General features: G+C 36.9%; 1 long non-coding RNA gene across 1 annotated transcript; it reads left to right on the top strand.

Moving 5' to 3' along the window:
- The first annotated feature begins 6,110 nt into the window (after window positions 1–6,110).
- Window positions 6,111–7,066, top strand: LOC131025684 (uncharacterized). Its single transcript, XR_009102184.1, has 2 exons — window positions 6,111–6,347; window positions 6,445–7,066. It is a non-coding gene; the product is annotated as an uncharacterized LOC131025684 (long non-coding RNA).
- The last annotated feature ends 8,732 nt before the right edge of the window (window positions 7,067–15,798 follow it).

The raw sequence follows: 15,798 nt of genomic DNA, 5'->3' as shown, positions 1-15,798 counted from the left end.
AGATCAAAACACAATCATTTGTGTATTCTACACCGGGTGTAGTGGTGAGATGCAAAGAGATATGAATGCATCGGCCAATGGAGCATTGCTGGAGAAAAGCCACGAGGAGGCCGCCCACATCATTGAGAATTTAGCCGCAAATTGCCATCAATTCCCGACGGAGAGGATCATCTTGAAGAAAGTGGCGGCTACAACAAGCTCGGATCCCATAGCCCTTTTGACGGCTCAAATGACCGCCATAAATAGCAAGATTGATGCTATGTCAATATCAAGAGTAGAACCCGTGGTTGAAGAACAAACTAGCTTTGAGGATGTGAACTACATCAACAACAACAACAACCGAGGCTATGGGAACTTCCGGCCCCAACAACAAGGGGGCTATCAAGGACAAGGGCAATACAATCAAGGGTTTCAAGCAAATCGTCACCCGAATCTTTCCTATGGTAATCCCAATAACTTCTTGCAATCACCGCCCGGATTTGCGGTGAGTGATGGCATGATCAAGGAAGAGAAGAAGCTCAACCTTGAAGAGATCTTAATGAAATTCATAACGGCCACTCAAGCCTACATGACGAGAACCGATGAAAGGTTAGAGGCTCAAGCAACCCAATTGAAAATGCTTGAGATGAAAGTGGGACAAATTGCCGAATCCTTAAGCAACCAACATAAAAAGGGGCAATTTCCGAGTAACACCGTTGTGAATCCAAAAGAACATTGCAAGGCTATCACTGTAAGAAGTGGGAAGATACTTGAAGAGTCCAAGATACCTCCAGAAGTCAAGAACAATGATGAGAACATTTCCTCAAAAATGCAAGGCGATAAGGAGAAGGAGAAAGATGTGTACAAGGCACCACCACCTTATTGCCCACCAATTCCATTCCCTCAAAGACTTCAAAAGAAAAATGTGGAGAGTGAGTTCTCTAAATTCCTTGAGATCTTTCGGAAGGTACACATCAACATCCCCCTTGTTGAAGCTTTGCAACAAATGCCCAAGTATGCAAAATTTCTCAAGGAAGTTCTATCCAAGAAGAAGAAATTAGAAGAATTTGAGACGGTCAACCTCACCGAAGAATGTTGTGCCATTCTTCAAAAGAAGCTACCCATCAAGATCAAGGATCCCGGGAGCTTTACTATCCCATGTGATGTTGGAAATGGTCGTTTTGGAAAGGCCTTGTGTGATTTGGGAGCAAGCATAAATTTGATGCCTCTCTCCATCTTCAACAAGCTTGAAATAGGAACCATTAAGCCAACCACGATTGCTTTGCAAATGGCGGACCGTTCCGTTTCATATCCAAAAGGGATAGTGGAGGATGTCTTGGTGAGGGTTGACAAATTCATTTTTCCGGTGGATTTTGTGGTGTTGGATATGGTTGAGGACAAGGATGTACCTTTGATCCTTGGACGTCCATTCTTGGCGACGGGGAGGGCCCTAATTGATGTTGCAAAGGGCAAGCTCACATTGAGAGTGAATGATGAGAGTGTTACCTTCTCAATCCACAAAGCTCCCAAGCACAAAGATGGGGAAGAAAGAATGAGAGTGGAGGAATGCAAATTGATGCAAGTGATTGAACCTTGCATCAACATGAAAGAAAAATTGAAGGGAGAAAGGAAAGAGGAGGAAGCCCAAGGCTTGGAGTTGAAGCTTCTCCCCACACACTTGAAGTATGCATTCTTTGGTGAGAATGAGATACATCCAATGGGGCAAGACCGTGTACTCCAACTCAAAGAATTAGATGAGTATCACGCATTTGAGAAGTCAAGCCTCTACAAAGAGAGGACAACAAGTGCTAATGACGAGATTATGCACAAACGGGAGTTTGCACCCGATGATGAAGTCCTTCTCCTCACCTTCCGTCAATCACTACCTCCGGAAAAGCCAAGATCAAAATGGACGGGTCCTTTCAAAATCAACAAGGTTTTCAACAATGGAGCAATTGAATTGAGAAAGAAGGATGAAAGAACCTTTGTGGTTGAGAAGGAAAGAATCAAGGCATTTTTGCCCTTGAAACCAAAAGTTGAAGTGTTCGTTGGAACCACCCCCGAGCCATAACACCATCATGGAGACGTCTAGCTCATGACGTTAAACTAAGCGCTAGTTGGGAGGCACCCCAACAAGGTACCCTTTAATTTTTGTATGGTTTATTTTTTTTTATATGTTAGTTTTTTTTTGTGAGTCCGAGACAACTTCTCCTTCTCTTTTCTTCCAAACTCATTTTCACTTTGTGTGAAATAAGTTTGGGGGGAGGGGAGAGATGGATTAGTTGTCTCATCTATCTTAAGCTTTACTTGTTTTTGTTTGTTTTAGTATTGTTGTCTTGTTTTTGTTATTGTTGAATAAATGAAAGCTTGAGAGTTAGTTGGGTTGATATTTTTGTTTTTGTTTTGCTTGGGATAATTGTATCAAACTTTGTGATGTTGATTGAATGTCATTGGGCTTATGATATGAATTGTTTCTTGGAAAAATTGTGTGTATCACTTGTGGATTATGCATGAAAAGTTTGAACTTGTGACAAGTGAGTTAAATGTTTTGCCTCCAAGAACTTGATAATGAGCTTGTAAGATTTGAGCCATTGATTGTCATATTATCACAATCTCATTTCATTCTTGAGTGTAAATCAATTGAACATGTTCGTTAATCTCTAGAACTTGCCATAAGTCCTCTCTCAAAAAAATAAAAGTAGATGTGTTATGAATGTTGAGATGATTGAAGGCCATCTTTGCAAACCACTTAACCCAAATCTTGTCCAAATTCTCATATGATCATAGTTTACCCACTTTTGTGCCTTATAACTTTTCTTTGAATTAACCAATGATGGGTAGAACTTAGATTGTTAGTGATTGCTTTGATGAAAAGGTTTGGGAAATGATTGAAATTGCTTATCAAGCTTTGATTGAGTGAAAATCACTAGTCCCCTATGAGCTTAGAAAGAAAAAGAAATCAAAATGAATGTGAATAAAAGAGCATAAATGGGAGTGATTTGCCTTTTGAATCATATCATGATAAGTATCACTAAGAGTGAAAAGAAGAAATGTGGGGATTTTGGTTTTTGATTGATAAGAACAATGGTGAATATGACATATTCAATTTGGGAATTGTATGGGATATGAGTCACTTTGCCTATAAACACCTCACCTCACCAAAGAGCTCTCATTGCAACCTAAATAGAAGCCCTTTTTGATCTTTATTTGTAACACATTGAAGTATAGAGAGTTAGGATAAATGGCAAGCTTATGGTAGATTGCATATTTGTTTCAATTTGAGTGCAAACACGTCCATTCTAAACATTTGAGAGTTGAGTGCGTCATTGAAACATCCACTTTGTTAGGATTCAAGCTTGGAGGTTATAATATTGAACTCATTATCACTTGTGACTTCTTGGAATGCATTTCTACTTGTGATGCACTTTTGAAAGATTTTTTGTAAAATTTGAAGCCCTTGAAATGACACCAATTCATGCTCACATGTTTGTTTACTTTTATTTCTCTTCTCTTCGTCGTTTGGGGACAAACAACACTTTAAGTTTGGGGGGTTGACAAACATGGTTTTCGTACCTCAATTCCACATGTTTTGTTGTCATTTTCCTTCATGTTTTGCTTGTGAATGCTTGTTTGTGCCCGAATATTTAGTTTTATGAAGATTTGATATCTTGGTGTAGTTTTGGAGTAATTTCAGGAACCATCAATGATTAATTGGAGGATTTTGAAGATATGAGATTGAAGTACGTCTCGAGAGGAATCCGTGAGCGCAAACGGCGACCAAATCCGAGTCCGGACGAGGGAGAACGGAGCAAAACGAGCGGCCTGCGCAATACGCCCAGTACCCCGCGGTCACCACCCGCGGCCGCGGGGTGGGACCGCGGGTCAGCTGCCCCGACTCCAGTAGACACCCGCGGTCACCACCCGCGGCCGCGGGGCGGGACCGCGGGTCCCCTGACTCTCCCCCACGTTTGCCGGCCGCGGGCGCGGGCCAGGACCGCGGGAAAAGGGCGGAGCCTCCCCAAGTGGGCCCCAGTCGGGTTTTTCACCCCTTAAACCCCTTTCTCCCCCTTTTCCTCACATTATTCATCATCCCCAACATTCAACACACCCATTTTCCATCTTCCCCAATTCCTCCACACCAAACCCTAGCCTCCATTACCACATCTTTTTACCAAGATTGAATGCATTGAAGAGGAGAGAAGATTGGAGAAAGCTCATTAATAGGATTTGTCACTTCTTACTCTCTCTTTCATTTATGTATTTCTTTGATTTTGGTTTGTTGTTTGTGAACATGTTTGGATAAAATCCCCCATTGGTTTGGGGATTAGGCTAGTTGATTATGTGATGGATTGATTATTATGCTTAATATATGTCTTGATTATTTCCTTGTTATTATCTTTTCAAGCCCTAGCTTTAATTCTTGTATGGATTGTTGGTCACTTTCTATGCATTTCTAATTTGTTATTTGAATTGGGAGAGGATAATCATAATAGATTAGGAGCTTGAAACATATTGACTCAATAAACCGGGAGGTTGAGAGTTGGGTGAGAGTTTACCGATCCTTTGTGCTTTTGGGAGTTATAGGTTAGAAGTTGACCGGGGACGGCAACTATGACCCGTAATCTACCGTTTTAGTCGTCCGGGAGGGGGCTAGAACTAGTGGGGAGATCACTCTAGATAAATAGGAATATCAAGACTAATATTGAGCTAATTTGAAGTCCATTGCTAATCCATCGATGCCTAATCCCTAAACCACCTTCATCACTTAATTAATCCACTTTGTTTGATTGTTCTTATTTTGTCTTTGAATTTGTTAGTTAATCAAACCACTCACCTCCTTGTTTAGTCTAAATAGCTCTAGCATAATGAATTAGGATAATCACTAGATTGAACTACTAATCCTTGCGGGATACGACCTTGCTTCCATATATTACAACTACCCGTATACTTGCGGCGTGGTGAAAATATTAGCGAACACTAATCTCAACTCCTCTCTCTCAAACCTCTTCGAATCGCCTAGGGTTTGTAAGTCTCTTTGAATCTGCACTCGATTCGCGAAAGAAACGAAGAGATATGTCGAGACACTATGGAGATGCGCACAATTTGGAGTGGATGATTGCTTTGGAAGTGTGGATCGAATGCAAGGTGATTGAAGATAAGTGCAAAGAACATGTTCGCCGGGATTTAGCCCTAGAAGGTAAATCGCCTAACTCCGGCGTTGAATCTGTGTCCAATTCGACGGACTTGTCCGATGCTTACCCTGATTCGTTCTTCTTTAAGTCTTACACAAGTTCGGTTTATGTAGTTTAAATTACAGAATTTAAATTTCAGAGTTTAAACAAATTATAGAAATTAAATTTAAATTTCAGAATTTAAATTAATTAAATAAAAATTTCGAAAATTAAATTACATTAATCTATATCTATATAATATATAAAAGAGGAGTTTTTCCCTCCATCTTTTCCCTCTCTTCTTCCATCAAGTTTTTCATAATTTAATTCTTTTGTAAATATTATCAAATTTAATTCATGATTTTTTTTCAATATGCATCTTAAATTCAATACTATTGTATAAAAACATCAAAAATAAATTTAAAATGAATAAGTTATGAAAATTTTAAAATATTTTATTTTCTCTCTTTTCATTAAATATTTTATTTTCTCTCTTTTCATTAAAATTTTATAACTTTTTATTTATGTTTGTATATAAAAATATTTATTATGACATGTAACTCTATAATAATAATGTGTAAATGCTAATTTTTGTTATTGAATAATTTTTATTACGCTTTATACAAAGTTGTTAATATAATTTTTAAATTCAAGATTTTATTGTATAATTGACGTGAATTATTTTATTTTATTTTTAAAATATATTTTTATATTTATTTATATTTATTTAAATATATCGTTAATTTCGATGTTTGTCGTGCATCGCACGAATGGACATTCTAGTTTAAATTAAATTACAGAATTTGCATTACATTAATAAAGAATCTCTAATACATTCCTAATTAAATCAACCACACACCTTTACTCCTTAATCTACTTCTCATTAATCTCTGTGCCCAAAAGTTTTGTCCCATAAATAATGGGACGGAGGGATTATAAATTTATAACGATGACTATAAGGATAAAATAGTACAATTATAATTATTTGTATTATTTTTTAAAACAAGGGGTTATAGTGAGAAATTAGGGACTGTGTTTAAAATTACCAAACAAATAAAAATTCAGGCCCATCATATAAAAACAATTCAGCCCAAACCACTTTCAGACACACACCAACTCATGCACAAACACACTCCAGCATAGTCTGCACACACACAGACACAGACGCCGGCGTCGCTGCCCTCGGCCACCACCAGCGTACCTCTCCTCTCATTCTCGCGAAGCTCCAAATTGAAGAAATTCCCTAAATTGGAATAATACCCTAACATCTCTCTTCCTCTCCCTCGATTCGCAGCGAGCAAACAGCCAGCGAGGGCTGCTGCCGTCATTCTGTAGCCGGAGTCGGCTGCTGGCTTTACCACCTCCCTTTCGCCCATTCCGCCAGCAGACCACCGCGCCGCACTTTTTCCACCTCTATCTTGGCCGAGCAGCAGCTGTAAGAGCCGCCGCCTTCGGCTCTCCTTTCCCTTGCCCGGTGGCGACTGCCACCACCGCCGCCCCTTTCTCCTTCTCCAACAGCTCGGCACTCCTCTCCTCGCTTCGACTCTCAACGCACATCAACACCGAGGCCCTCAAACACGATTGAAGCTTATTGCAAGAATTTCAAGGTTTTGATCCTAGCATATTCCGTGTCTTTCTTTCATTACTGAAAGTTTCGTAGGTATTTCTTATTCAGTGAATTATTTAGCAAATTAAAAGTCTGGTTAGTGTGATTGTAACTGTTCTTACATGTTGTTGGGCTTGTGTATCTGATCAGAATAAAGAGAATAGTGTGGAGTGATGAAGTAGGAGATGAAACATTATGGTACTGTGATTATGTACAAGACTGAAACTGAATATGTATATTGGTGAATGCTTTTGTTGCTTCTGCTTGTTTTCTTTTGTGGAAGAAATGAGAAAGTAAATAATTTGCTGCATTTTTTGGAGGATGACTGGAATGAAAATGACAAAATTTGAAAGGTAAGAAAAATGTTTTTGTGAATGCGGCATTGTTCAGTGTGAAGAATGGGCAACGGAGAGGGTAATTTAGAGAAGAAAAAGAATTATGTGGCCGAAGATAATTCATTCTTAAATCAGGATTAGCTTAACTAATCACCAATTAAATTAATCAATAATTTTAAAACCCGATTTGTATTTTTTTTTAGAAGAAAACCCAATCTGTATTTAAAAACTAAAATATCTGAATCAATTGAACAGGTTGAGCTGGGCTTCTAAACAAAATAAAAAGAATGGGCTTCTAATTGAGCTGAGCTCAATTAAATGGGCTTCATTCAAAAATTAAGACCCATAACATATATTCTTATTCCAATAGTCCAATTAATTAATAATCTGAATTAATAAGGTCTAAAGCTTCTGTATACACACACATAGCCCTTAGGCCTTTCCTTATCAAGTAGTATGATAATAAATTTTATATGTGAGCAAATCAAATTCTATAAAAATATTTAAATAACAAATTTTCCTGGAAATTAAAACCAATATTCTATTAAACAAAAAGTCGGGGTATTACATTTAAAAAAATGACATTCTTAATAACAGAAAATAATACTTTTAATATATGCAAATGATATTTCGTAAATAATTTTTTTCCATAATATCAAATGATATTTTTTATAAAATAAATGATATATTACAAATGACATTTTTAATAAAAGAAAATGATATTTTCAATATATGCAAATGATACTTTCAAATGGGCAGAGAAATTATATTTCGCAAATGATACTCCCTCCGTCCCGGCCAAGACGCTACATTTACCTTTCGGCACGGGATTTAAGGAGTTGTAGAATAATGTTTTAAGTGTGTAATAATAAAGTGATAAAGTAGGAGAGAGAACGTGATAAAGTAAGAAAGAGAATGTAATAAAATGATAAAGTAGGAGAGAGAAAGTGATAAAGTAAGAAAGAGAAGGTAATAAAGTGATAAAGTAGGAGAGAGAATGTAATAAAGAAATACTTAATTAGTGTTAATTAAGTGTTTAAAATTCCTTATTTTTGCCAAATATAGAAATGTAGCATTTTTGTTGGGACGGCCCGAAAAGGAATATGTAGCATCTTGGGCGGGACGGAGGGAGTACATTACAAATGACACTTTTAATAACAGAAAATAATACTTTTAATATATGCAAATGATATTTTGTAAATGATACTTTTTACTAAATCAAATGATATTTTGTATAAAAATAAATTATACTCTATTATAAATAATACTTTTAATACACACAAATGACACTTTTAATAATAGAAAATGATACTTTTAATCTATGCAAGTGAAACTTCGTAAGTGATATTTTTTTTATAAAATCAAATGATACTTTGTATTAAAATAAATTATATATTACAAATGACACATTTAATAAAAGAAAATGATACTTTTGAATGAGCCGAAAATGATACTTCACAAATGATACACTATTACAAATGACACTTTCAAAATATGTAAATGACACTATTTGTCTTAATAAATAATACTATTCTTAAGTACACAATACTTTTAATTATAAATAACTGACATTATTTCATGTCAAAATAATTAAAAAAAGTAAATTAATGATACTATTTACCTATGCAAATGATACTATTCTTACATGTAAATGACACTGTCTGCCTTAATAAATGGTATATTTATATGTAAATGTCACTATTTATTTTAGTAAATGATAGTATTATTTTTATACGTAAATGATACTTTGACTATATATAAATGGAACTATTTGGCTTAATAAATATTATTATTGTATATGTAAATGAACCTACTATTTTAATATGTAATTGACACAGTATATATCTCTCTTAATAAATGATACTCCATCTGTCCACCAAAGATATGCCACAATTTCATTTTTCGTCTGTCCACAAAAAATATGCCACATCTATTTTTAATATTATGGTCCACACCATTCCACTCACATTTAAAGTGGGACCCTTACTCCACTATCAATTTCACTCACATTTTATTAAAATCGTTCCAAAAGTAAAGTGACATATCTTTGGTGGACGGAGGGAGTACTATATTGACATACCAAAGTCTAAAGCACACCAAATGACAGTTTTTGCCATAACAAATGATGTTATATGTAAATAACACTATTTGCTTTACTAAGTACTTTTTTCTATATATATTAATGACACTTTCAATATATAGCGTGGAGAGTGGAGCGAGGCTGTAGCCTGTAGCCAATATGCAAATGAAAGAGATTTTCTCTTTCATACGTTGGGTTGGGTTGGGTCGAGGGGTGATCCTGTTGCATGGTGCAACATGTTGCACATGAGTTTTTATTGTGATTTATTAAAACGCATATAAACAGTACTCTCTCCGTCCTTTATATATATACATACTTTTTCGAGTTAATGATAGAGAATACCCATTCTCAAAGATAAAAATAAAAAAATGCCCACACAAACTAAAACATATAAATAATACTTTTTTTTTTCAAAAACTTGACATTTGTACCCTTAAAGAAAAAGAAATTTCCAGGCAACTCCCCACTCCTCCCAAATCGCACACAGCTTAGCCTCTTCTCTCTCTCTCTCTCTCTCCCCACCGCGCCTCTGCCTCCGGTGCCTCCGCGCCTTCGCCCGCGGCCTCCCGCCTCTCCTCCACCCAGCTGCACCGCCGTCTTCTCTCTTTTTTTTTTTCTCTCTCTCTCTCTCTCTCTCTCTCCCCACCGCTTGCCCCCTTCTCTCAGATCTGCCTCCGCCGCGACGCCTCGCCGCGGCGCTCCTCTGCGTCGCCGTGCCTCACCTTGCCGCAGCGCGCCTCCTCCTCTGTCGACGGCGCCGGAGATAGAGATACCCAATCCACCTGCAAAATCGAGCTCAAGCCCTGGCACGCCTTTTTTTTTTCTTTCTCTTCAGATCCGTCGTGGCGCGTCTCAATGCTGCTGTGCCTCGCCTTGTCGCGGCGCTCTCTCTCTAGATCTGCTGTAACGACACTCCAACACCGCGTCGCGTCGCTCTTTTACCTCGTTGGTTCAGTGCCCGACAGTTCAATGCTCGACGGTTCAGTGCTCGACACTTAATGTCGAGCAATAGTTCAATTTGAACTATTGCGCTCGACACCTCCACCTTGTTTGACATTTCAGTGCCCGACGCTCGACACCTCTGCTTCGCTCAACAGTTCATTGCTCGACACTCAGTTGCTCGACACTCGACACTTGAGTGCTCGACACTTTAGTGTCGAGCACTGCGTAAATGATACATAAGGGTAAAAATGTCCTAAGTGGTATAATTTATTGTTTTGTAAATATTGGGTATTTTTTATGTTTTGTCTTTCGAAAAGGGTATATCACATTTTGCCTCTACTTTTTCTATTCAATACATACTCAAAATTTATGCACACCTATTTTTGAATAGGGGTTATTGCCGGAAAATACTCATAGTTTGCCAATTTTCTTGTTTATAGCATAACATTATAATTTGACTAGAAAATACTCCAATTTTCAATTTCATCGCAATTATAACATGACCTTATAGCTTGACTAGAAAATACACCAATTTTCAATTTAATCGCAATAATAACATGACCTTATAATTTAGTATAATAATATCGAAATTTAACATTAAATACTCCCTCCGTCCCCAAAATAAGTTCATCTTTGGGAACTGCACGGGTTTAAGGAAAAGTGATAAAATATATTGATAGTGGAGAAAAATACATGTTATAATTAGTATTGGGAGTGGTGAAAAAGTTAAAAAGTGTTATAATTAGTATTGAGAGTGGTGAAAAAGTGAAAAGTAAGAATAAATAAAGTATTATTAGTGGTGGGGCAGTTGTCCAAAAATGGAAAGAAAGAAAGATGAACTTATTTGGGGGACGTCCCAAAAAGTAAAAATATGAACTTATTTCAGGGATGGATGGAGTATTTTTAGATTTCTTTTCATCTCACAATATACTATATATATACATATATATTTGATGAATATACATCTATATTTGATGAATATACATCTATATTTGATGAAATATATAGTTCAAAAATTTATGTTTCATATATGTAAATAATATATAATAGTACTTATTTACTTTTTAACATAGTTCCTATTATATGTGTACCTAAATTATTTATTGATCCTCATATTTTATAATTTCATAATTTAAACTGATAAATACTTATTATGTGTGTAATATATTAATAAAATATTAAAATCAAATTTGTATATATGCATTTGGGTGTTGAAACTGTAGAAATATATATATATACACACACTGACACACACACACACACAATTATTATGAAATAATTGATATAACATAATTAATCATCTAACTTAATATTTATAAATATGATTTACCCAAATAAATAAATCAATCAATTAACAATAGTTTATACATAACAATTTAATATGAAATTGTAATAAATACCAATACGATGATGAACAATTATCTAAATAAGGTCATGTTATAATTGAGATTAAATTGAAACTTGGTGTATTTTCTGGTCAGATTATAAGATAATGTTATAATTGCAATTAAATTGAAAATTGATGTATTTTCAGGTCAAATTATAAGGTCATGTTATAAACCAAAAAATTGACAAAGTATTAGTATTTTCCAGCAATAATCCCTTTTGGATACTACCGCACATATGATTTTCACAATTATAATCTTATAACTAACATTATTTGCTCACAATTTATTTAATAACAACCTTTATGTGAGACTCTTTTTTTCACTATCAATACTCTAAACAACTTTTAATTAAAATTTGCGCCAAAAGCACCGATGCATATTTATGAGGACGGAAAAAGTATATATATTAAATTTATAAAGTTGATCATATACATTTTTTTTCTTTATTATTCTCTAGCATACACATAATTAATTGCGCTATATTAACACTTATATAAAGACCCTAATAAAAAAAATCATGATTTCGCCCCCGTAATATAAAGTCTCCTCTCCAATCTTAGTATATCTCAAAATCATGAATATATCCCAAAATCTTATTCTTAATCTTCTCATGGCTTGGGCGTCCCTTAGACAAAATAAATGACAGAGAAAAGTCAAATCATAATAATTTTTTCTACATAATTCTTTGGTAGCTGCATAATTGCCACTATAATACACAGCTCCTTAAATGAATTTTTTAGATAGAGAAAAGTCAAAATATAATCATTTTTTCTTCATAATTCATTGGTAGCTGCATAATTGCCACTATAATACACAACTCCTTTAAAAAAATGGAGTAAAATGATATATATCCATTCTAAAAGATAAAACATAAAGGGGTTATTGCCATAAAATACATCAAGTTTGCCAATTTTCTTGTTTATATAATCACCTTTTGTTTTGGCAAGAAAATACATGAATTTATAATTTATTCGTAAAATTCCCACGGCGAGTATCTCCGGCGAAATCGAAACTTATGTGTCATTTACGTGGCACTGACGTGGCATTTAATTTATTTGAGAATGATGATGTGTTGTCATTTCTCCCCCCTCCCCAACACACTCACCCCACAGAACATCCACTCCCCCCCCCAAACCCCTCCGCCCCAACCCAACAGACCGTCCCCCTCCCCCAGCCTCCGCCGCCGCCGCCAGTTCTCCTGCCCGGCGGGCGGAGCCTTCCCCTTCTCCCAACCCCGCCGCCACCAATCTGCAGATCTGTAATTGAGCATGGTGAAATTGGTGGTTTTGTTTGAGTTTTTGAAGAAATTGGTGGTTTTGGTCGAGGGAGAGAGATTGGTGGTTTTGGTCAAGGGAGAGAGACTGGAGGGCGGCGGAGGGCGGACTCTGTTGGTGGAGGAGGGCGGCGAAGGGGAGAGGTTCTGCTGGTCGGGGAGGGCGGTAGAGAGGGGGCTCTGCTGGTGGGGAAAGGCGGCGGCCCGAATCGACGAGATCAATCTGGCCAGCCTCGCCGCGGCCCGGATTGAGAGGGGCGCAGTAGAGGAGCTGGTTGACGAGTCCCTTGGGTATGGGATGGATGCAGAGATTGTGAGATGATTGAGGCGGTGGCGCGGCTGGCGTTTAGGTACCTGCAGGCGGAGAAGGAAGCCAGGCCCTCCATGGATGAGGTTTTAGTTGCTTGAATGAGATTAGGGAAGGCGATATTGTGGTGGTGGAGAAGAAGACGAAGGGGGAGTTTGAGTATGAGAGGGCGACGGCGGCGGCGGTGCCGGAGAATGAAGAAGGGGGAGGGGCTATGCGCGTGTGTGTGCGGCGCAATGGGTGTGTACGTGTGTTTGTGTGTGTGTGTCTGAGAGAGAGAGAGAGAGAGAGAGAGAGAGAGAGAGAGAGAGAGATAAGTGTGTGTATGTGTGATTTGGCAATTCCGGCAGCCACCTCAGATTAATTTGGGTGAAATAATAAATGGTGGGATAATTATGAACAAATTATAAATTCATGTATTTTTTGGCCAAAAAAAATGTGATGATATAAACCAGAAAATTGGTAAACTTGATGTATTTTATGGCAATAACCCCAAACATAAAAAATATCCACTTTTTATAAAAGGACAAAATGAGATATACCCTTTTTAAAAAACAAAACATAAAAAATACTCATTATTTACAAAACAACAAATTATACCCACTTAGGATATTTTTACCCTTATATATCATCCATGCATTGCTCGACATTGAAGTGTCGAGCACTCAAGTGTCGAGTGTCGAGCATAGACTGTTGAGCATCGAGGTGTCTAGTAATAGTTCAAATTGAACGATTGCTCGGCACCTCGAGCATCGCGTGTCGAGCAACTGAGCGTCGAGCACTGAACTATCGAGATAGGCGGAGGTGTCGAGTGTCGAGCACTGAACTGTCGAGCAAGGGGAGGTGTCGAGCGTCGATGAACTGAGTCTCGAGCTCTGAGCTGTCTAGCGCTACGTGGTTAGGTGCAACGAGGAGGAGGCGCGCCGTGGCGAGGCGAGGTGATAACACTCATGTTTTCATGGTTTTTAGTGTTCATAAGATGTTAATTTGATAGGAAATTGAGTGTTTGATGATTATTTTGTGCTTAAATTATTTTATCTTGTGAAATATGTTACTTGTTCATATTTTGATGAATTTTACAGAAATATGTAGTCTGAATTTGGACCGGTGATCTTAATTAAAGTTGTAGTTCGTCTCGATACGAGTTCGTAGGCGTAAACGGTTCACAAATCAGAGTTCGGACGAGAAAGATATGACCGAAATAAGAAAGTCGCATGCAGCAGTGAATAGTGCCCGACGGGAATTTTTGAATTTTCGGGATTTAGCGGGCTTTTGGAATTTTATCAGTATTTTCGAGTTTTACACTGTATTTATCTCTGTGCCTATATATATATATCTTCTTTTGACCTATTTAGGGGTCCCAACTTTATTTCTTAGTTTTATAGCTTTTATTTTTCATTGTTTTCTAGTTTTTAGAACTTGGATTGAATTTCTGCAAGGATTGAAGATTCAAGATTGTTCAACAGTTTTATTTAGAGTTTTATTTAATTCAGTTTTTACAATTGCGTTCTTTTTAATTATGTTTATGTTTTATTTTGCTATGTCTGGCTAGTTTTCTTAATCTGAACCTAGGGTTTGTACATAGTTGATTAAATATGTGTGTTTGATTTATTGATACTTATTATTTTGGCCTCTACCTTGTGATTCATGATTCCTGGTGCTTATTATCTTGTGAATTATCTGATCAATAGTTTACATGTCTAGCTGTTCAGTTTGAGTCTTGAATGCGATAATTGTTCAGCCGATTCAGGAATGCATGATATAGTATTAGCCTTGAGTCTTGAATGCGACAGGTAAAACTATATGAAACTATTCTTTGTGTGCTGTTGGGAGTTAATTTATTCCTTTGAATCGTGAATGTGATAAGAGATTTATTAATCTATATTTTGTAGGTGTTCGTTAGAGAAGCTTATGAATAGTGTTCTGATCTTTCATCAGGGCTAGATTAAATTGGTAATTGAATCAATAGATTGAATGCATGTGTTTAATTAACGATAGTACATCCCTAGGGTCAGAGTTGTTTATTATTTGATTTGTTCTTTGTTTTTAATTGCTTTGTGTAATTTTAAATTTCAATTCATCAATCATTATTCTGTTTCCTGGATATGAAAGTTTAATTTGAAAGTACTTAGAGTATTTCGATTATCAGTCTCTGAGGATATGATACTTTACTTACTATTTATGTTATGATTACACCGTGTTAGTTGCGGTATTTTTATTGCTAAAAAAATAGTGATCACGAGGCAATGCACAACAAGAAGGAGGTGCGCCGTGGCGAAGCGAGGCGAGGCACGACGACGCAGAGGCTTGCCGCGGCGAGGCGACGTGGTAAAGACAGATTTGGGAGGAGGGCGATGCGGCTGGGCGGTTGGGGCGGAGGAGCGGCTCGACGAGACTGAGACGTGGCAGATTTGGAGGCTGCAGTGGAGACGCGGTGCAGTTGTCGGAGGGAGAAAGCGTGGAGAAAGAGAGAAGATAAGAAGTTCTATGGAAGGGGTCACCATGTATGGGGGGAGAGGGGGCATGGCTAGAAATTTCCTTTTTTTTTTAAGGGTACAAATGTCAAGTTTTTGAAAAAAAAGGTACTATTTATATGTTTTAATTTATGTGGGTTTTTGTTTTGTTTTTATCTTTGAGAGTGGGTAAAATCTACTATTAACCCTTTTATAAAATATATCCATTTAAGATATTTTTGCCCTTATATCGAGTATTAGTAT

This window comes from Salvia miltiorrhiza, chromosome 1 (assembly GCF_028751815.1).
Source record: "Salvia miltiorrhiza cultivar Shanhuang (shh) chromosome 1, IMPLAD_Smil_shh, whole genome shotgun sequence".
Lineage (NCBI taxonomy): Eukaryota > Viridiplantae > Streptophyta > Magnoliopsida > Lamiales > Lamiaceae > Salvia > Salvia miltiorrhiza.
Note: the sequence above shows the minus strand (reverse complement) of the source record. Positions and strands in the feature narration are given on the sequence as shown.